General features: G+C 41.0%; 2 long non-coding RNA genes across 2 annotated transcripts in view; one reads left to right on the plus strand and one right to left on the minus strand.

The window, feature by feature from the left end:
* The window catches only part of LOC145442973 (uncharacterized), a 153860-nt gene that overhangs the window by 88785 nt on the left and 42505 nt on the right, over window positions 1–22570 (plus strand). The window lies entirely within an intron of this gene.
* Window positions 6972–8358, minus strand: LOC145443007 (uncharacterized). Its single transcript, XR_013916262.1, has 3 exons — window positions 7434–8358; window positions 7113–7375; window positions 6972–7054 (listed from the first exon to the last, which is right to left on the minus strand). It is a non-coding gene; the product is annotated as an uncharacterized LOC145443007 (long non-coding RNA).

A 22570-nucleotide genomic window follows, 5' to 3' on the forward strand; every position in this document is an offset into this window, starting at 1 on the left:
TAGAATTGCCCAAACCTACTTGACTGAAAGATCACATGATTTCAGATTGGTATTTCTTCACTGGAATATAATTTTCTTGTCTTGTGAGGTTCATATTGCCAAGACAAGAACATTCGGCGCCATTCATTTAGGCGCCTATATGGACAATTAAACCTATATGTATTTTGTATATATAACGAATATTTTGTTATTTCGAAGTTTTTGGTCAGCATAAAAGCAAGGCTTTCTCGCTGCCGATCGTTCTGACGCACTTCTTGGAGTCACATGTTACATGGCCTAAAACTGCATATGTCTTGGTGCGTTGTGGTGCGGTCATGGCCAACGCTGATATGCCCATTTCTATAAATCTTGCGTATTTCTTCTTGGTGAAGAGTACCCAATAATCAAGATATGTGGCGAATTGAAATCGCGCATAGCGAAAAATTTTTGAAAAAGTTGCATAAATTTTCAAAAAATACTCTATAATTTATGCTAACTCACGAAATAGTTTTGGGCCCCCTTCAAGATCCGCCCTCCTCAATTGGGGGATTTGGGGTGCGACAGCTACGGCCCTGACTATAGGACTACTAATTATGCTGCTTTTAGCAGGCTAAGCAGTATGCATCTCTGCGTATTCAACCGTAAGTCACGTGTTGCACATCTAGTCATCACAGGGTTACCATACGTTCTCTTTCAAGATGATTTGTCCTCTTTTTCGATTTGTTTAAAAGTGTCCTCGGAGAGAGAGAGAGAGAGATATTTATTGATTTGTCCAACCGCAAAGAAAACATCATTAGCACATGAAACAACAATAAATGAACTTACGGTATAGGACAGGGTATGGCCGATATGACTCTTGGTAGGGTCAACTAGTCTGATCACACCCTGCATGGGTAGGGTCAACTAGTCTGATCACACCCTGCATTAACAAATACAGATATTGTGTTATAAATTTGGATGCATTGGTTGGGATCAATCAACTCAGCTCAGCATGAAAATAAAATACTAAAGAAACTACAAATTTTAGTGAGACAAGCGGATCATTGGTAATGGGAGATGAGGTGACTGAATAATTCCTTTTTGAAGGAGTGGTATGGGAGGTCCCGTATTGATGAGGGTATAGAATTCCATATGAGAGGACCGGCATAGTCGATCGATTTCTTTGTGAGGTTACTGGTGGGTCGATGAAAATAGATGTTGCCCTGGGAAGAAAATCTGGTATTGTGTGAGTGAACAGTTTGAGCAAGGACTAAGAAATCATTAAACACAGGAGGCAATTCATTTGAAAAATATTGATGCATAAATTTAGCTACTTCAAATGTAAAAATATCGTCAAATTTTAGAATTTTGTATTTGCGGTAGTACTGGGATAATCTTGTTCGATGGGGCAAGCCAGCCATCAAACGCATGGCACGGTTTTGCAGGGTACGAATTTTTGAGCAATGTGAAGTACAAGCATTCCCCCATACAATTATGCCATACTGTAGATACGAGTAAAAAGCGAATAGTAAATTGTCCTAAGCACAGATCTAGGAACTATGTGCTTGAGTTTTGTCATTACACCTACACATCTAGAAAGCTGTGTTATGGTATCAGCAATATGCGGTTTCCATGACAATTTAGAGTCAATGATGATTCCAAGATATTTTGCTGAGTCACACAGTGAGATACAGTTATTATTTAGATTCACAGTAAGGTTATCAGAAGCAGTATTAAAGAGCATCATCACAGTTTTATCGGTATTTAAATTTAGTTTGTTAGCAGCAAGCCATTGAGAGACTTTTGTAAGTTCACTCTGCAGAGCACTTTGTAGGTTGCTTATAGTATCGGATGAAAGAAAAAGATGGGTATCATCGGCAAACAGTGTAGTATAAAAGGAGGAAGAGTTAATAATATCATTGATGTAGATCAAAAATAGGGTCGGTCCTAAAACTGAGCCCTGAGGCACTCCACACTCTACATCCATTTCTACCGATTTTGACAGACCCAATTTCACAAACTGCTTACGGTTTGCAAGGTAGTTCGTGAGCAGGGACTTGGCAATCCCTCTAATTCCATAATGCTCTAGTTTTCGTATCAGTATCTCGTGGTTCACAGTATCAAAGGCTTTCCGAAGATCAATAAAGATACTACAGCCAACTCTTTTATCTTTAATAATTTTGTAGTAATTTGTCACAATTGATAGGGTGGCATGGTTATTGTTATGACCCGATCTAAAGCCAAATTGGGATGGAGTGAATACGGATTGCAATTCAAAAAATTTCTTGAGCCTATAATCTAGCAATTTCTCGTATAGAGTGGAAAGGTTTGACAGAATAGATATAGGACGATAATTAGACATTGAATTTTTGCAGCCTTTTTTATGAACTGGAATAACCCTGGCAGTTTTTAGAGCACTAGGAAAAATACCCAAGTTCATGGACCCATTGAACAACGTATAAATTGTATCTCCTATAATATTAAATACTAGTTTTATGAAGTAGATTGGTATTGAGTCAGGTCCTACTGCTTTTGTGTCCTTCATTCCAGATAATATCGTTGCTACCTCTCCTACGTCGGTCGGCTCCATAAAGATGGAGTTCATGGAGCGAGGCTTCATGAATGATACGATATCATGCGGGCTTTGAGGTATAGAAGATGCTAGCTCTGGACCAATCTGGCAAAAGTGATGGTTGAACTTTGCTGCTACAACATCAGGATCTTTGATGACCGTATTGCCACATGCTATTTCAATGTTCTGCAATTGTGTTTCGTTTTTGTTATTGGAAGCGTTCACAATTTCACGAATGGTTCTCCAGGTTTGCTTTTGATCCTTGAAACTCTGCTCGAACCGGTTCATGTAGAATGCTCTTTTGGCCTTTTCTTTCATTTTTGTTACCTTGTTGGCATATCGTTTGAAGATCTTTTTCTCATCTTCAGTTCCGTTAATATAATATCTTTTATGTATCCAATCTCTTGTTTTGATCGCTGCCAGAATTTCTCGACTGATCCAGGGCTTAGATTTTAGGCGTCGGGCGTTACGATTGACTTTACGGATAGGAAATTCTTTGTCAATGGCTTGACATATGTCAAGAATAAACTTGTCAAATTGGGAGTCAAAGTTTTCGCTTGTGAGTGGCTCAAGTTGATGGTCCTTAAAAACATCTCCAATGTTTTCAACGAAGTCGTCAATCCCCTGAGGATTCAGCGGGATTCTGCATTCAAAAATACTAGTAGTAACAGGTAAAATTTGATTGACATGACACATAATAGGATAATGGTCAGTCATACAGTGCTTAATGACAAATGGAGCAAGTCTATATTTACTTATGTTAGTATACATGTGGTCCAGGAGAGTACTGGAATGGTCAGTCACTCTGGTTGGTATGGTAGCCATCTGGACCACCCCGTACGACTCAAGCATATCAAAATATTTTGTGGTGAAACTTGTGTTCTGTAGGAGGTCGATATTGAAATCTCCCATAATAAGGAATTGGTTATTTGAGTCGGTTAAGCTGTGAAAGGTTTTAGAGAATTCTTCCATGAAGGCTTCTTGTTTAGTTCCGGGATGTTTATATATTACTCCGATGGTAAGGGGCTTTTGATTCCGTGTTGCAATTCTGACAAAAATACTTTCGACGCCATCTGTATAGCAGTTTAGCTCATGTACTTCTTGACATGATAGATTTTCTTTAACATATAGACCGACTCCGCCTGCGTTAGTTTTTGAAGGGCAGTGTAGGAAGTTATATCCAGGGAGATTAACATTTATTTGATAATTGTTCTTCAGCTTCGTTTCAGAGATGCCGATGAACGTTGGGGAACAGTTGCATGTTTTGAAGAGAGCAGAGATATCTTCCAGGTGTGCTGGTAATGACCTCGTATTTATATGGGCAAAAAGAAATCCTCTAGATTTTGGTATCAAAGCTGGATCTCCCGGTGCAACACTAATACAGTCATGTACTTGACAGATATTGTGGGTCATTGGGTGAAATTTGATTTGTTATCATGAGGCATGTTCCATATTAGGCTAGCCTATATGATCTTGGATAGGTCTTTGGAGGATCGAATATGTATCCTGTTTGAGTCGTTATCCTTCTTGATGAAAATATTTCCATCAGCGGTCCATATGTACTGGTAATCCATGCTCTTCTGCAGCTTTCGTGCTTGGAAGAAGAGATCTCTTCTCAGTTTAGTTAGATTTTCACTAATGAACAGTTTTTTCATGCCAGTTATTCCGAAATTTGTAGCACTTGCAGTTTTCCCCAGTGATCTCTTTTTAAGAAATTCCGTCCTCGGTCGTCTTGATGCAAATTTCACAACAACTGGAGAAATTTTGTCTGGGTTCTTGAAGTGGACTCTGTAGGAGTAGACAATATCTTCATCAGAGACATCGATACCCATTGCTTTGCCAATTTTTGATACAAGCGCTGTGGTGTCCTCATCTTTGGAGGCTGGGATCCCACAGAGCTCGAGGTTTTTATTCCGGGGTTGTTGTTCCTGGTAATCATTCGCAAGCTCCAATGTCGTCATCTTCTTGGTAAGGGTATTGACAGCAGTTTTCAATTCCTTATTTTCCTCTTTCAGGTTCTGGAAGTTTGCCAGGGTTGATTGCAGTTTAGACTTATTTTCCTCGAATTCAGCATTGATAAATTTGATACTCTTCTTGTATTCTTCTACTTCCTTCTTCATTTCTTTATTTTGTGTTATAAGTATATCCATCCTCTCTTCAATCATGCTTTTAAGTTGAGTCTTCAGGCTTTTTGTTATTGAAGACTCCAAAGACTCCATCTGCTCTTCAATCATGTTTCTAAGTTGAGTCTTCAGGCTCTTTGTTATTGAAGACTCCAATGAGTCTAGGCGCTTCAGTATGTCCTTTTTGTCGGCCATTTCAGGATGTATGCCTATTGCTAGTTATTGTTTAATTCAACCAATCTTAACGCGATCAACGCCCTAATGTCTTCTTTCTTGAGATTTTGTCTTCTTTTTTGAGGATATTGGTTACATATAAGGCCTAATTCGACTGATATACATTAAGTCAGCACTGAGGGAACGCTACGGCAACTAGTTTGGGGGCTGGACCGGAAAGTTGACCTTTTTTCAGTCAACCACCTGTTAATGTGAAAGAAAAACTGTATTTTCCGGGAGTTGAGCCTCTTTCTTTTTCAGTCAAGCGACCACGAAGTGGGAAAAATTTACCATTTTTTCAGGATTTTCCTCCGGTTTTGAAAGTTATCAATACCTATTCATATCTATAGCTACTGCCCGTTCAACTTGAAAGTTAAGGCACATTGCATTGAAACAGCAGTGACGTAACGTTAGCAGTCTATACTCACAACTTTCCTGCAATTCTATAATTAAAAACTACAGAGGCCAAGCCAAGCAAGAGTATTTTATAAATATAAATTTTATTTTTTGTCATAAATCGATTTTTTAGTATATTTTGGGGGCCGCAAGAAGGCTATCTGGGGGCCGCACTTGGGAATCACTGGCCTAAACTGTATAGTGTATATGTCTTGGTGCGTCGTGGCGGGGTAATGGCCAACGCAGATATGCCCATTTCTATAAAACTTCACTATTTAGGGGAAGAGTACCCAATAATCACACAATTGTCAACTTGAAAATTTTTTGAAAAAGTTGCATAAAGTTTCAAAATATAACCTATAATTTATGCTAATTCACCAACAAATTTGGGGCCCCATTCGAGCTCGCCCCCCCCCCAATTGGGGGGTTTGAGGTGCGGTAGTTACGGCCCTGCTTCTTGGCGATGGGTTCTTCATAGATGGTAGTCCAAACGTTACTGGTGCCATGCGTGGAAGAGGAACCGGCATTGGACCCTTTGATCTTTTTTATGGACTTTCGCTTAGTCTGGTGTTGCAGCCCATAGTATACATGCCAACATCAGGATGCCGAGATCGATATGCTTGCATTCTCTGCTAGTTAGAGGATGCATTAGAGATCAAATTATGCCACATACTGTAAAATTGACAGACCAGATTTCCAAAACAAGCCAGAATGTCCTGAGTAAAGGACTTGAGCCATAAACAGGGCATTACTTCGAGAAATATTTCGGTTAATTTGACCAGATTCAATGTAGTGAAAATGAGTCCTTCAAGAGTTGGACGAGCTATTATCCTTTTTCTGTCTCCTCTGTGATGCTTGGATTGGAATGATGCTAAAAATTCATCAAGACGTAGGCAGGCTACTTACTTCCCAATCCAACAGCGATGTCACAAACTCATTCTGAAGCCATGTCAGCCGTTTTTTTTCTTACCGGACATTTGTAGCCACAATTGATTATTTAAAACCACCCAAATACAGTCAATAATAACGAAAAATGAAAATAACGAAAAATGAAAAATTGAAATTAGAGAAATTTACTTGGAAAAAAGAAGAATAAACTTTGAAGTTCCTTCAGCTCCAGCAATCTTCGAGAGACAATTTCCGACTTTCCAATTCAAAACTCCTCTGGCGAGATCTACTTTCATCTGATGACAATAGGGCCATAAACTATATTATAAAATATTTTATACGACGTCAGCTGAAGGTAAACCAACCTTGATGTAAGGCGTCAGGTGAATATGGGACTCGCCGATTCACTCAAAAGTGAACCAGCGTCTTTATAGAAGAGGTCCTCAACGTATGTCCATAGGATATGCTGTCCACTCCAACACAGAGATTTTGACCCACCTGACCGCGAATTGTAGAGAGAGTTTCGTACAGTCTATGGAGAATACAAAGCTACATATTCATGAGTTACGAATGAATGCCAAACAACCCAGCTTACCTTGAGTAAGTGGGAAGGATCGGACAAAAAGTAAATGTTCCTGTCAGCAGAAACTGGGTTTGGTGTAATGAACAATTTCCCCATTGGAATTTCCTTACTACCACTCATGATTTTGAACATTTTACGATTGCTTGGATGGCCGTCAGCAACAACAGCATGAACTCAAAGCCGTTTGATTCGCACTCCATGATCACACGCCCACACTCCATGTCAAATTTGCCAGTTTCAGTTTCCAAGCTATGATTGATTTAGTTGAGTACCAGGCAAAAGGTTGAGAAATCTTCCGATCGATTGTGCGAATATAAAATACTGTTCGAATAAATATTCAGGATAAGCCAAAAATAATATTTGAGTTAGCAACACTGACCGAGAATAGAACTTGCCAGCTCGGCATCGTTGCCACATCCAGCATCAACCGGCCCAACCAATTATCCATATTTCAGGACAAGATTCTCTTCAACGGCACCATTTCATATGAACAAGTAGCAGTGCATCGTATTCACATGTGTTAACTTACTCTTCATTTCATCCAAGGTAGCATATTCCATCAGTCTGACTCCAGTTTTTTCAACTCGTTGCAGTTCTTTCACGGTAAGGGGGCATATGCCAGGCTGTGGGGTGATGGCGTTCCTATCAAATTAACCAAAGTAAATACACGCCTGGTTATTGAAAAACGAGTCATTGTTACCTGTAAAGTCTGATACTCCGGCGTGGAGGAAGAGTCAAGACTTCACTCGCAGTGACATGTTCATATGCCGCAGGAGACCGAGAGTAAAACTTATGTCTTAGTGAAAACGTCTTCCCTGTGAGATGCGTATAGATTTTTTTTTTTGGTCTTCAAAAAATAGTTTTTACCAGTCGTTCAACTTGGAATTACTCGAAATATGGAATCCGCACCACTCCCAGAACACAATTTTTTGTGGCCCTGGAAAGGGCTTTTGTGGGTGGCCCTGGAAAGAGCCTTGTGGTGGCCCTGAAAAGAGCCTTTCAAACGGGAGGGATATTCAATCCGAATATGTTGGAGCAGATGCTCAAACCGATCATCTCCAAATTCCATGCGCCACATAAACTCAAGCAGGTACGTATCAAGGAGGTGTCGTCGAGTACCACATTCTCGTTTCTTTCGCTTTTTGGCGCGTGCCCACACATGGACTCCACGTGGATAGACGTGGCGTGCGTGATGGGCTCTACAAAGTTTAGACTGCGGCTCACCGTCAAATGATGATAGCCGATATTGCCAATGGTGTTATATGCCGCACATAGATCAGACACGACGGTCGTTCCGGAGCGAACATATTCTTGGAGGATTGGCAACAGCGTATCAGCATTTTGATGCTCCACAGCCACCAGGAACCCCTTCTTAGACTCCACGTCGATGCCCCAGAATACCCACTGGGTATTGCCCCGTCTTCCGACGTGGTGTTTGCGACGTACAAACGCGGATTCGTCGATCTCAACTACCTTTCCTGGACCTCCGAGTTGTTAGGGGTCGTCCACGAAATAGTCGCAATAAATATCTCCCAGGTAGTTCCTCCAGTTGCACGTGCTTTCGGTCGCCATCCGGCATTCGCGTTCCCAGCACCTCCACCCGTCCGAAAGGCCCCCATTTTCGACCAAAGTCGTCACTCCGTTACACATATTCTTTGCCAACACTCCGTGCCGTTGACATCACGCAACTGTGCTGGGCTTGCCTTGTCAATGGTAGCCAAAGTCAAATCGCTCAGATTGACATTTGACATACTATAGGACAGTGGTTCTCAACCTTCTTGTCTTCGCGGACCCCTTTTGTACCGTGACGGACCTCGCCGACCCCCTCAAGTTTTTAGTTCCAATTAAGCTCAATTATCGTGCTACAGTCATCTGTCTTGTGCGAATATAAATTCTAGGATAGTGATATACAGCAACAAAATGACCGTTCTTGAAAATAATATCATACTATACGTAGAAATGTTTCCTATTTCTTGAAATATGTGTTCGTGTCTTGAAAATTCACGCGTTCGATTTGATATGAACAAGTGCCGAAAATCCATTTCCACAAAGGTAGCTAGCGGCGAATGTAATATTAATGCTTGACGCTTCCGACTACACCTTTGAGCGATATTCACACAAGCGAAAACGACAATGCCGGACCGTTTTATGAAGTTTATGTGGATAATATATTATTTACACAAAAAATGTAATTCAAATATCAGTGCATGGTCGCGGTGCTGTATCATTTCTGACTCGAACGGTCACCGGAATCTAGAGGAACTTGAATCGTGATTTAATAAGAAAATTCCGCGTTTACAGTTGCACCATAGTGTCCTATATGGTGTCGACACAACCAAATCTCACGGCTCAGTGAAATTGTATCACGTCTTAATTTCCATTTGGCTACAGGCAATTTGACGGTCATTTTTGACCGGCTTGCCGAGCATTAAATTTGGTAAAATGGGTATCAATCGAAAGCTGACTCTACACTGATTACGAAAATATTAATTTTATTCCGCTCGTGGCCCTGGAACTCCCACAATCAGCCTCGAATTTTTCATTGTTATGGAGATTGGCATTGGGACGCAACAATGCTGTCTGGCGAAACGAGAGTGTAGCTCAAGAGAAAAAGGTCCAAAAAGCATTGTGGCGTCCCAATGCCAACCTCCATAACAATGAAAAATTCGAGGCTGATTGTGGGGGTTCCAGGACCGCAAGCGGAATAAAATTTATATTTTCGTCATCAGTGCAGAGTCAGCTTTCGATTGATACCCGTTTTACCAAATTTAATACTCGGCAAGCCGGTCATAAATGACCGTCAAATTGCCTGTAGCCAAATGGAAATTGTGACGTGATACAATTTCACTGAGCCGCGAGATTTGCTTGGGTCGACACCATATAGGACACTATCCACTGATTTAGCGTCCAGTATGGTCAATTGAAAGCAAATTCAAAAGCTTTCAGAGCTCTATGCTCCTTCCGAAACCACAGGTAAGACCAGAGCTCCGGAATCTTTTGAATTCTGTTTCAACAGACAAGATGTTACGCTAAATCTGTCTTGATCGCTATTATATATTTATTCAGTTAAGATTGTATGTCACTATGTAGGCCACTCTTATCAGAGTGTCCTCACAGACTCGCTTCAAATTTTCGCTCAGTGTAACGTATTTCTTCGTTCTTGTACGCGGTCTCTGACCCGAGGAAGATTGAATTAGATCTAATTCATTTTGTATGATATCCTTCCTTCAAAAATATCAGACCTATCTAGTTTAAATTGACAGCAACATTCGATAATAAACTTACTTGATACATTCTAAAAAACTTGAAATATTCACGTGGCATCCCCCAATCAGTATGACGAAGCCACGATGCCACCCATCAACGGAGCTGTTCATTTGGTTCATCCCGTCGATCGTGCTAGCATCTTGATTGCGTTTTGTGATGTGACGATATAGGGGGGGGGGGGGTGGGGCGCGGAATCTTTTACCGTCATAAGAGGAGGGGTCTTGCAAAGTTTGAGAACCACTGTTCTAATATAAATACTTCCTTACTTCCTATATTATTTTTTATTTAATTTCTAGTACGAAAGCCCGATCTGAAGGCCCACGCGGTTTTGCAGCTTCTAAACATCACAGAAATCCTAATCGATATTTACATAATTCGGATTACGAGTGTGATTTCAAATTGGCCACCCAAGTTTTAATTATTTCAGTGATGTGCTTATAAAAAACGATTCGCGCGTGTCTCAGGTAGATTCGTTCTCTGTATGCGTAAAATTATGGTTTTCATGTTTTTTCCACACATATAGAGTGGAAACGTGTTTAAAGCTAATGATGCTGACAGCATTGTATGTCCTCGAACTGAACCAAAAGTGGAATTAGTCAATCTATGAGCAGATCGCTGCTCACAGATATAAATTTCAATCTTGATCTAAGAATCGGGACAACCGACTTTCATCTCTATAGTTGTTACAAATTGGTTACTGAGGTCGACCAGCCTATGAAATCTCGCCACTCTTTCTGACGCGGGTACGATATCATCAAAGCAATGTTTGGATTGTTTTAAATTAGCATAGATATTATCTCCATGTCCTCACTATATAATCATATAAATACCAATATTGCGTTTTGGTTTATAATCCCAATTTTATATAGTGCAGCCAGCGAATGGATGGATTCAAATGTTGAATGCGGCCCGCAAGCTCAAGTTTGCCCACCCCTGGTCTACTGGTACCACTGTTTCGTCGTCTGATTCAGACATGAACTTCGAGTGTCCTGTTGATGATTTGCTTACCAGGGGAATGTGAATGAGTTCACCTGGTTTGTGGTCAAACGGTAGTTTGTATTGTATCCATGCACCAGATCACAAACCATCGGATTGTGGCAGCAGCGTATGTGAGCAGATCGCGACGAAGATTTGGGTAACGTACGGGTAATTCGTAGCAGTACCGGTACTACGAACTTTCGTTGCAATCATAATTAATTTGCCGCTTTCTCAATGCGTCCAAGATCCGTCCGGAGTGCAGCCATGGTTGATTTGATACCAAAACTGTATATTGTAAGTAGCAAAGAGAAATTAGCTAATCGAAGACACGTGCAAGCATAGCCGAACGGTCTCTAGCCGAAGTATTCACTCGATGGCCGACGTGGGTGTGCTTGCGCAACAAAATTATCTCGTTCGTCGGCCGAGTCTCTCGAAAATGGGCCCATCCGCCGTGCATGGAAACGCAGTATATGAGACCTCCGCTGCTGTGACTAGCGTGGCTCACATGGATAGCGCATCCGCACATATTTCTGCAAATAATGATGCAAACGAGATAGATAATGTGAATAGCGTGGCTCGCACGGATGGTACGTCCCTTCAAATAATGATGCGAGTGAAGTCGCAGCTGTTGCTCGGGTCGTCAACTGTCGGATAGTATATTTTGTTAAAACAGTCACGGTCTTCTAGACCAGTGATTCTCAAAGTGGGCGCCGGGGGCCTCGGCTGTACAACTGGTCGATAGGGGGCGCTGACAACTAATGGATGGAAGAGCATTGGACCGCAACTGCTTTGTAATGCTGGATGGAATTATAAATCAATCAGGCCAACCGCGATCATCAATCGTCGAATAGTATATTTTGTTGGAACACAATGTACACTTATGGGCATTTCATGCAGTGTGCATGACTAGAACAATAAGAGCACGACCGATACCGTATTTCTGAGCCGATATCGACAAAACCAATATCTATAGGCTAACTGACATTTATTGCAACAAACCAAACATTCATATTCGCAGTTGTCAGTATCTGGTTCCGGGGCGGTACACCTCCTGTTTTTATTACCTCAAATCTTTGTACACTGTACTTACCTTGGCAGCCTTCAATTGCTTCGTACTTATCCTCGGCAGTCTTCAATTGCTTCGTATTTCTTTTTTCGGAAACCTCCGATTTGAACGCTTCGCAAAGTAATTCCCAATGCTCTTATTCTTGGCGAAGTTGGATTGCGTTTTAGCATCTTTATTTAAAAGCACAAGTTTATAAAGTGTCTCTATCGATCTCACTAAAATTTTTCGTTCGAGCTCAATGCGTCATTTTTCTAACAAAAACTATTCATTACTATTTAAGTCATAAACCCTGCAACTTCTGCTGTAACTAATGATTCGACAACCTATGCGCCAGTAGCAAGCAAATCAACGGATCCAAGTATCTTAATGGGCCAAAAAATTAAGTTTTATAATGAGCATGGATTCCCAGGAGTTATCGGACTTGTTGATGGGACCCATGTGAAGATATTATCTCCGGGCTGGGATAATGCAGAGGTGTACCGCAATAGAAAGGGGTCAAGAATTCAAGAATTTACTCTTCTTCGACCCTGTGTGCACAACTGGTGGGTTGTTACTTCGTGACAGTGGTTAGTTACCCTTACCTCCAAAACTTGATGACACCAATAATAAACCTATCCAATCAGGCTGAAGCGAGGTATAACCACGCAATAATCGGAACCCGGAAAAAGATCGAACGAGGGTTCGGTCTACTTCAATAACGTTCCTTTTGCTTGTCCAACCTAATGTGGACGCGACTCGATAGTACGCTGGTAATAATTGTCGCGGCAGCATGTCTACACAATGTGACTGTGAACACGACAATATCAGTGCCGCATCAGCAAGACGAGAATGACATTCCCGGATTTGCGTCAGGTGGAAGCACTACTGCCATCATAGCCCTTCGCCAGCTTTTAGTGGAACAGCATTTTACCAGAGTTCAACAAACCATAATTACTTCAATGTTCATGCGTTTTTTGTCGAATATCATCATGCCCGCAATCGAAGATGTCCCGACGACTTAAGTATCTAATAAATGAAGAGATAGTTGGAATTGGAAACGTATCTTAGAAACGCGATAATTACCTTGTGATGGTAAGGCGTATTTCAACGTCTGAATCGATCAGAATTCCGCATATAGAAATTGGCGTGATTTTCGTACTACTTACTATCAGCAGGTTAAAATTGTATGACTGGTCCAAAATGGCGTCGTCGTCGAAGGGGTTGTCGTTTGGCTCAATTTGGGCCTGAATTATATCCCTGGCAAATTATTAACAAAAATTCATAAGAATCTATGGAATATAATCACTGCTGTATTTACGTTTTGTACATGCTTAATTAATATTATGCCACTGGTTTTTTTAGTTGTTGTTTTTTTATCTCTTATAACGTGGCGTTGAATTCAATTACGAGTCTGTCGTCAGTCTGCTCTTTTTATAAATGCTTGCTCTTTGTCGTTTTTTTTATTTATTTACAATGACTGATCGATAATTATCTACAAGAGACACCAAAATCTCCTTTCTCTTGCAGAGAAGTTTTCTGATCGTGGCGTATTCAGCTGTGTAGTTAATATATATCATATAGGCCTACGAACCTATTGATTGAAAGGATTTGGGATATATCAATCATGAGATCTGCTATACCGCTGTACCGGTAGTCAATGCATGCATTTAAGATGCCGGCCTATTTGATGCACAATCGCATCTCAATTACAGTCACCTCCCGGTTAAGTACGCAACAATTGATCCTGGGTAGTTTGTGCGAACTTATGTGGTAGGGCGAACTTAGCAGTTAAACAGCCACCTAGGGTACCCAATGCACAAATTTGGCATTTATTACGTCATTCAAGATGCGTTGCTCGTGTGTGGCTTTGTATGCCATTCTTTGCTGCTAGTGTACAGTACACCACGCGTAATTTGTTTGGTACAATTTTCTCGTTCGCATGATGTCAGGTAAAGGCAAGCGTTAAAGTGAATCCCAAACATTGAAAGTCATCGCCAAGTTGTGCGTGCCGTTCTCTCCGAGTAAAAGAAGTATGACAAGAGAGTATGGCATGAGTGAAGCTGCTTTCCGAAAGATTTTGTAAAACCGGGGAGTTATTCGAAAGCGTTCTGCTTTGATGTCTGAAGAGACAAAAAGTTTCGAGCCGGAAGATATTCTATATCTTTGGATTGATAGCATGCTCCGTGCAAGTCTTCCCGTTTCCTCACCACCCCTGCACACCCAAACAAATAGCTCAACAATTATCAATATCAAAAGAGGATTTCATGTGTGGTGGGAGAGTCATAGCCGATTAAGAGCACGTCTAGGATTGCTGAAATTTCTTCTTCATGTTGAAGGAGATGAAGTGGACAAGACACAAAGATTTCGGCTGCATTAAATGATTATACACGGAATAATTGCACAGTAAGATCCTGAAAATGTGTTTAACATGGTTGAAACAGATTCGTTTTTTCTTCTGTTACCTACATATACCTTGCTTATGCCATTCGGATATCTCAGCAACATCCGAGGGAAGAAGAAAGCTAAATACCGTCTGTCTCTGGTTGTTTGGGCTAATGCCACAAGAACACACAAAGTTCCATGCACAATGCACATTGATTGGGAAACCTAAATCTCCGGAATCGAGGATTCTCAGGCGATTGTAGGTCAATCAATCAATCAATCAGGTTTTATAATATTTTCATCGTTTCAAAACATCACAAGACTGTGATACAATGAAAATACAGGAAGGTGTCGAAACAACTTCGAGTAGCCTTTAAGATCAGACACCCACCTTAGCTCATCGAATTCGTGATTTCAAGTGGCAGGGATATATAAAGAATTGCAATTCCTTCAGACAGTACAGGAGTAATTCTCGTCAGATATCGTCCTGGGGCAAAAAGCCGAGTAGCTAAACCCCACTACCACCCCCTCATACCTACCTACACCCACCCGAGTAGCTAAACCCCACTACCACCCCCTCATACCTACCTACACCCACCTTAGCCTAGGCGAAGTAAATAAGATGCATGCACAATGCACACTGAATGAAAAGTAATGCAGAGAATAAAAGACGCAAGCGAAAAAATGAGGTGGCATGTGGCGGAGGGCGAGGTCAATGTTAGGTCGTGGTCCGGTAATCCTGAAGACTGGGTGACGTGAATGAGGTGTTGGAAACGATGCGGACTTAAAATGATAACACTGACGATGAGGCTGGGCCAAGCAACAATTGTGCGCCTGTCGAAAACAGCATCGTTTGCATGCCTTTGAACAACTTTACAACAAAGTGCTTGAAGTTGATGATCAGTTGCTGTGTCCTGCCTTGCAAGATCAAGCAGAAGCACTTTTGAATCCTTTCAACGAAAACTGAGACAGGTGACGTGGGAAGTCAGGCAAAAAAATAACGAAAAATATGCATGGAATGTCTTTGCATGACATGTTCAAGCAGTGACCTATTGTTAAGTTGACGTTTAACTTTCCCTGACATCCAGTTGATTATACTTACTGCTTGAAATGATTGTTGAAAAAGTTGAACCCGTAATTTGTGAAGAATTTTTGCGTACTTATCTGGGATGCGAACTTAAACGGGTGCGTACTTAACCGGGAGTTAACTGCACACTACACCATCACTTATTAAATCGTTCATTACATTAATAATTACTAATCTACCTGATCATTTCCACCACGAGCAAATGCGTGATTTTTATAATTTATTGCGTTGACCTAGGTCAGGGGTGGGCAACATACGGCCCACAGGGATTTTGTCCGGCCCGCGGACAGTTTTCCGTTTTACATGATAATGTGGCCCGCGGCCCTAGTCTACCGAGATTTCCCACTACTTGCTTACAACGTCAAATTTTAGTGACTGCATGTGCATGTTATTATATACGTATATGCGCAGCGTGCTAGAGTGGAGCTTACGCGTAAGTTCGTCGAAGCGAGAAGACTTGCATTATCGGCATTTGCGATGTACTCAACCCTAATTTAGTTTGTGGTAATCATGGTGTTTGTCGACTACAATGGTCAATTACACCAGGCAGATATTTCTTATTTTTCATTCTGTAACCGCCGACTTGTAGCACGGCACACTTCTAGGCTTTTGTAAGACGAAAACACTGCTTATACCAGGGATCGCCAACTCAAAACGGGTCGCGGGCCACTTTTCAAATTTCGTAGAGGTCGCGGACCGCATGAATTCATAATCGAGATTTCCCAGGCCACACAGTTGAACAACGATGCTATCTCGTCACCTACTCAACCCTAACGAATATATGTGTTGGTAAATTAGGGGTACCGGGGTTATCGAACTCCTTGAAATCTTAATTGAGGATTGCACCGTGTGTTGATTGATCAGATAGAAGCAGACATGGCGGCACCTGTATGACAATGCTATTCTCAAATCCAGATTGTCTTCGTCATTATCGGCGAGAAATGGCTTCGAAGTGACATTACTGTCGTTAAAATGTATTCATTAAATGCGATTTATTCCTTGTATATGTGGAATGTGGATAAATGGGCGAATATTGTATCGATTCAGCAATCCGGCCCGCCAAGTACTTAATTTTCCTATATCCGGCCCGCCGACTCGAGAAGTTTCCCGCCCCTGACCTAGGTGGTGGTTCAAATATCACCCGAATACGAGAGAATTTGAACTTTCCTGACCTCTCGTAAGGCAATGGTGCAAGCTGATCAGGGGATTTAGATCATTATTACCCTCAACTCTCGGTGCATAAGGCCCTAAATCAGTGGTTCTCAACCCTTTTGGCTTCGCGGACCCCTTTTGGACCGTCACGGACCCCCTCAAGTTTTAGTTCGAATTTAGCTCAATTATAGTGCGACCGTCATCTGTCTTGCGCAAATATGATCTGTAGGCTTGTGATAAACAGCGACAAAATGACTTTTCTTGTTAATAACATCATACGATTTATGTAGAAATTGTATAGACTTTATTATTTCAAAGCTAACTTTGCAGTTCTTGAAGTAGACCTACGTGGTCTTGAACATCTGCAGCTTCGATTGTGATATGAACGAGTAGCGAAAATCCCCTACCACACACAAAGGTAGAGGTCAATGTAATATTAACGCGTAACGCTTCCGCGAAGACACTTTTGGTGTGATCGCAACATTTGTGGCTCCATAACGAAGAAACATATTTTTAATGTAAGACCTTGATAGCTTCCACACCCTATTTTAAAGTCCACTTGTATGAATATATACGGTTACACATGGTTACACATACGGTTATACATGTTGTCTGCTATCGGGGAAACAAAGTATATTTTTAATGAACATATCACGTCCAGCCTAGTTATTTTATCTAGCATCTCATCTTGGAAGTTATTCTGGAATAGCGTATATGTATATCACAGGATAAAATAGCTTTCGTGGCGAGGTTTCAATCCCTTCATTGGGAAAAATTAGGAAAAATACTTCAGGAGTTGCTATTTCAAACGACTCGACTAATTTGATGAAACTGACTACGAAGTCACCCTGATTGATCTTACTATCTCCATATTTTTAATTTTTTCACACACCGCAACAAAACGTCTCAGAAGAGCAATGTGTTTGAATCAGTAGGTTATTGGCAATTTGGCAATGGAAATGAATTTGCATGGCAGGATATTTGATATCAGACGATTATTCTGATGATGTGAGTAATGATGTTTTAGCAGTTGGGGAGGAAAACTGCCTCTTGCTTTCCCTTATTAAAAAAATACAAATTAGGTTAACAATCATTTTGCAAATTAATAGGTTAACAATCATTTTGCAGATTAAGAGGTCTCGCGGACCTCCTGAAATTGCTTCGCAGACCCCCGGTTGAGAACCACTGCCCTAAATCTTTCAGCTGTGCCATAAAAGTATATTGTTATATTTGACAATGTTAATCCAGTCCGTCAATGGACAGATTCTGCAATCAGATGTGTCAGAAAAGTCCATTTTCAAGGTTTTCTTTCGTTAAATTTGGTTTCAATAACACCATTTATAAACAGACCGATGGTGTTGCAATGGGATCACCTCTCGGTCCCATTCTGGCCAACCTTTTTGTGGGGTATTACGAGAAACGGTTATTCGATGATATTGATCGACCATTAACGTATCAAAGATATGTTGATGATACCTTCGCCATATTTGAGAATGAGGGTGGGTTTCAAATAGTCGACTTAGCCCCGTCGGGCTTAAGCTACACCCCTCAGTCCTAAGTCAATTGCAAAACTGTGACTTCAGGGGATGTTAAGTCACAGTTTTGAAATTGACTTAGGACTGAGGGGTGTACCATCACAGGAGACTTCAGCCTACCCCCTACCAGGCTTGGATATCTGTCTTAACAAAGTTCACGCTGGGAGGGAAATCCCCTTAAGATAGATATCCAAGCCTGGTAGGGGGGTAGGCTGAAGTCTCCCGTGATGGTAACTGTTGTGCTGTTTTTTGGAGGAGATTGGCCATTTTTCTGATGAATAGCTTGTCAAATCAGATGAAATGATTGTTTAGTGAGGCTGTCAGGCAGTTTGGAGCAATGTTTTATCACATAACATGATCCACCTTGTCATGAACGTGACAAGCTGATATGATATACCGTTATATCGTAGGATTTACAGTGAAATGCAGCAGGGGTCTTCATAACTTCGCAGATCTCATTCAAAATGGATAGACAGAGCCCTGAGCACTGGTCACATCAGCACTTCTCCCATAACCACACCATATTGTATCGAATAGTGTTCCCCATGACCACCGTAACCTTCGTCCTCTGACTCCTATTAATTTGGTTACGAATATGATATGACTATGGTTACGAGACACCGGGAGTGATATTTGAGGTAAGGCGTAAAGGTGTGCATAGCGTTGGCCTTGCGAATCCTGCCCATTTTGATAAACAAAGGTCAGCTATATGAATCCGCTAAAGGTAATGATGTAAAAGTAATGATGCTTATCGGTGGTCATGGGGAACATCCGTTAATATAGTGCATGTATCGAAGAAGCCCCAAGATGAGATTTTAGGTTGCGGCAGATCAACAGGTCCCTTATTGATAGTCTACGTCAACTCATCATTATAGTTTTCTCGACTGGTTACGTCTTAGGCATGTTGACGTTTTTGACGGTTTAACTTTGCTGTGGTTATAGCCAAAAAGTGAACCCACGACGCGTCATCAGAAAATGAAAAATATGTATCATGCTCATTTCGTTGACCCTAATCCAGGGGTGGGCAAACTACGGCCCGCGACAACATTTTGTGCGGCCCGCGAAGGCATCGAGGAACGTGATAGAAATATTGATAAAAATGTGCAATAAAAAGCAAATACTAGAGCAACTTGATTGAACTTCTTTTAAATACATTTTATCAATAAATTGATTAAGTTATCATCTTAATGTTGCATTTTCCTATTTTATTGTTAGTAGAATAGCCCAACCTAGGGGCCAACGCAGTTTGAAACGCTTCGGTTGCTAAATATCCAAGACAATCAAAACGGAAATGAGTGAGTTCAGATCAAAATTGTGATTTTAGAGCAGAACTTTCAGTGCTGTGCTTGGAAAAAACGATTCGTGCGTGTGTTTGGTAGATTCGTCCTCTACATGCGCATTTAGTTGCAAATCATTCATAACATCAGTCTCAACTCATCCATAATGAGTAGTCCAAACAATATAAAAAACGTAAAGATTAAAAAGAATGCTGCTGCAATCAATAAAGAATCAAGTTATAAGTGGACACAGTTCCATTCCGGCGTTGATGGTAACGCAACTTGTATTTGCCTACTTGTCATAGTATAACATTATTGTAGTGAATTCGTTGCTGCAATTCAAAACACCATTTCAATCCAAACATACGAATTATAGGCCTAATTTATCAAATTATGAGGTGCAAAATAAATCAACGGAATTATGTTTGAGACTACTAAATTGTGTTGGATGTCATACTCACAAAATAGCGTGAAAAAGGCAAGATCATTATACAGTAAGCTCTATTCTGAAACTCATTTAAAGGTAAAATGTTTGTGTCAGAACTGTGTGTTCTGAAGTTTGACCAGCCGCAGAATCAACATATATCTATAAGGCGATCGTTGCTCACATATTCAAATTTACACCATCCTTCTTTCATCGCTAGTTTTGACGAATTGATTCAGAATGGACAGTTTATAAAATCTCTGTAATGTTTCTGACGCGTGTGTGTTATCATCAAATCAACATTTAAATTGTTTTATTATACATTCATATGTATTAGGGTTGTTCAAAATTTGGAAAATGTTTGGAATTCTGCGTGTCCATCGCTTACTCTGTAGATTATTGTTAAAAAACAATAATGGGCTTGAAAGAAGCTCCCAGGAAAGCCGCTAACATTTGTCTAAATGCGTTTGAAAGTCGTTGTTGAAGAGTGGGCGGGCAACCGACAGCATAGGCGGGCAATCGCGAAACCACGGTTCTTGATTGGGTAATCGGCTAAGCTTCACTGATTACTGCAACAGCTGACTCGGATTCGGGAGCTTCGCTTTACTAAATTCAAAGTCTGTTTTGCTGAGGTAGAGTCTGTTAGTAGCGGTTGTGGTTCTGTAGAATCGCGTTGTGGGTTGATGAGTCATTAGTAGTACTGTAACACATGTTCTTTGAATGCTTCAGAGTCGATAGCAGTAGTTTATGATTTGGAGCAACAATAGTGCAGTCATGGCACAGGCAAAACGGCGAAATATTGCACACATGCCGCAGCGAAGAACAAGATCCAAATCTGAGCAGTACTTGGTCGGATATACTTGCGATTACATCTGTGGCTCGAGATTACCTATTATACAAGAAGTAATGAGTTACTTGCTGCATCTGAAAGAGCATTGTCCTCAGTCAACCCCTACTCATGAACTATGTACTGTGGTGGTGGATGATGTAATGACAGTGTGGAAAATGGCGAGAATTGCGACAATGCAGAAATCACATGTGGTGCGATCACTTCAAAACCTGCACGAAAGATGGCGTGATCTGAAGAAGAATCCGAAACAGGAAAGTGAACCCAAGGGTAAGAGGAGAAAATTTACTGATAATTTGGACAAGCTGTGGGATATTGGAAGTGGAGATGCCATAACAATAATAGAAAATGACATTTATCTATCACATGAAAGAAAGCTTGAAGACATTGCATTTTATGAAGATCAACGGCAATCTCGCCAGTCAATAATGTTGGGAAGAGACAAAATTCTGGCTAAAGACCTCAAAAAAAAAAAAAATAACAGCAGCCATTGCAGATCAAACTGTTGAAAACGTTTCACACGACACAAGTTGTGACTATGTTGTTTTAGCATCATCGTCATCTTCAAAAGAGGGTGACAGTTTGAGTTCAAGTTCTGACTATGATGCTGATGTTGGACTTGGAACCTCGACCCAATCCATTAAACTGATGGCACCTAAAAATATTATGAAAAATGCGCATGTGTCCCAAGCTCTGGATCGATTGCAAGTAACTGACAATGATGCAACGATGCTGATGGGAGCATTTATTAAGGCTTGTGGAGGAGATATAGCCATGTTCTCCCGGTCAAGATCTTCAACGAAGAGAGCCAGGGAAACAAATCGCCTGGAAATATCTCAGGATATTTTGGAAAAATTTGCCGAAAATAGACCACAGCATGTTGCCATTCATTGTGATGGAAAGCTCACGGAGGATAGATTAGGAAATCGATATGAAGCTTTGTCAATTGTTCTATCTTGTCAACCTCAATACTCGGAAGGAAAACTACTTTGAATTCAGAAGATACAAAATGCGGCAGGTCACACACAAGCTGAAACTACTTTCGACATAATTAAAAAGTGGGATATACAAGATGCTGTAACAGCTTTGGTTTTTGACACCACAGCAAGCGATAGCGGCTGGAAGAAGGGTGCAGCGAAGATCATTGAGGACCTTCTAGGAAAGGTTTTTTACCATGCGTGTCGGCACCATGTGTAAGAGCTAGTAGTCAAAGACGTCAAAGACCGTGATACCGTCTGGGCCTGGCGATTTCTCTCTATTCATTCCCTTGAGTACTTGCAGTACTTCTTCTCCCCTTATTGGTGTTATCTCTCGCTCTTCTTGGTGCTGTGTGTCTGGGCTGTTGTATGTCGAGAGGTAGGCGTTTTGTGCAGCGTGGCTGTTGGTCGGCCGTCTTGTCCAGAGGTCTGCATAAAAAGATCGTATTTGATTAGCAATCTTATCTCGGTCTTTAGTGGTTGAGCCGTCTTGCAGTTGTATTTGGTTGAGGTCTGTTGTTTCTTTCCTCTCCTTGAACTGTTGCCAGAATTGTCGTTGGTTTGGCTTTTCCCCTTCAAAAACATCGCATCGCGTTAGCATTTTCAGTATTCCGTTGGATTTCTGATATCGTATGTTATTGTCTACGTTTTTGTTCTTATTTATGCCATACCTTTTGCTAACGTTTGCGATTTTTGATTTTAGCCCGTCCCACCATTCTTGTAGGGTGTGACTCTTGGCGATTTCGGCCTCTTCCGTTTTGACGAGGTTATCTATAATGTCCTTGTACACGTTATCATCTAGTAGTTGATAGTTGCATTTCCATTTTTTCTTTTGCCATTTTGTTTCTGGCTCTATTTTGAGTTGT

This window comes from Botryllus schlosseri, chromosome 7 (assembly GCF_051294905.1).
Source record: "Botryllus schlosseri isolate E-star chromosome 7, Bs_hap1, whole genome shotgun sequence".
NCBI lineage: Eukaryota > Metazoa > Chordata > Ascidiacea > Stolidobranchia > Styelidae > Botryllus > Botryllus schlosseri.